At 58.2% G+C, this 1,469-nt stretch overlaps 1 protein-coding gene across 1 annotated transcript in view; it reads right to left on the bottom strand.

Annotated features, from left to right (window-relative positions):
* The window catches only part of LAMB4 (laminin subunit beta 4), a 91,114-nt gene that overhangs the window by 49,338 nt on the left and 40,307 nt on the right, over positions 1 to 1,469 (bottom strand). The window lies entirely within an intron of this gene.

Raw genomic sequence — 1,469 nt, 5'->3', positions numbered from 1 at the left:
GAGGCAGGGCCTGGGGGGGGCCCTCCCCTCAGTGTGGGCCTTACCATGTGGCTGGGGATAGCATGGCTGGCAGCTTCATGTGGTCACAGCTGTCGGCGATGGCATGCAGCTCTGGATGGTGTCCTCGGATGGCGGGGTGCAGCAAGTGGGTGCCTGGCTGGACCCCGCACCCTGGGAAGGAGCTGGTGCTGCTGGCAGCCAGCAGTGTCATGGCTGACTGTGCCTCATGGTGGGGCCTGGGGCTGCAGAGGTGGCATAGCAGGTGTTGGCCTGGGCTGCCTGAGCTGCTGGTAGAGACTGCTCAGCAGGATGGGCTGCTGGATACCCGAAGGGCCCTCCACAGGTGACATGTCACCATGGGTGCCAGGCCAGGGTGGGGGCTCAGGCAGGCCACTGAAGTTGCTGTAGACAGGGTCTACAGGGCAAGAAGATGTCTGTCAGCTGCCACGTAAAGGGCATGAACTTATGAGCACTCCCTGACTAATGATTGTGGTCAGTGCTGGCAACCCACTGTGCCCACAAGGCCTTGACCTTTATGCGGCCCTGCCTTTATGTTGTGCCTAAATTCCCATATCTGGCCTGACAGCCCCTCATAGACATGGGTGTTGGAGTGCCTGCCCTGCTTAATCTGGCGCTGCACCTCCGCCTTGCCCCACAATGCCACGAGGTCGCCAGTCTCCTCCTGCAACCAGTTGGGCCCCAGGTGGCAGGCATGGGCGTGGGCATGGGTGTCAGTGAGGATGTCACCATTGGGGGTCCCATGCCACCTCCCCAGGCCGCTGCGTGTTTGTCCCTGTGCTCCGAGGCCTGGGCAGCTGCCCACAGAACCCAGCGCAGGGGCCTGGTGTGGCACTGACAGCTATGCGGCTGAGGCAATGCCCCGCAGCACCTGCAGGCTCAGGGCAGGGTGCTGGGGGTGAGGTGCAGGCAGATGGAGCTGGCCCTGGCAACCATAAGCTGCCTGCAGCTGGGCCTGGCTGGAGCCTGCAGCAGCCTGCAGGCCTGCACAGCACAGGCCTGGCAGGTGTGTGGCAATGCAGTGCCAGGCAGCAGCACCATGGTGCAGACAGGCTGGTAAGGCTAGCCTGCAGCTTGCCCAGGTGGACACAGGGCCTGGAGTCACCTCAGGTTGCCTGCTGGTATGCCCCAGGGTTCAAAATGCCCACAGGCTTTTAAAAACCTGAGGCAGGAGCTGCCATAAAGGCAGAGCTGACCTGGAAGCAAATTTGCTCCCAGGTTACATCTATACATGCATTATTGCATAGTAACTACACGATTAGGGGTTTTTACTGTGCAGTAAGCATGCACACAGGTAGATGCACACACTTACTGCACAGTAAACTATGCTACTGCTCAGTTTAGCATCTCATGTAGATGTGCCCAGTTTCTTCCAATTATTTTTGTGAGGAAGGATGAGTAATGTGCACCTTACAGAACAACTAAATCATATATATATATATATATATATA

Source organism: Gavialis gangeticus, unplaced genomic scaffold, assembly GCF_001723915.1.
Source record: "Gavialis gangeticus isolate Ggan-Ray unplaced genomic scaffold, GavGan_comp1, whole genome shotgun sequence".
Taxonomy (NCBI): Eukaryota; Metazoa; Chordata; order Crocodylia; family Gavialidae; genus Gavialis; species Gavialis gangeticus.
Note: the sequence above shows the minus strand (reverse complement) of the source record. Positions and strands in the feature narration are given on the sequence as shown.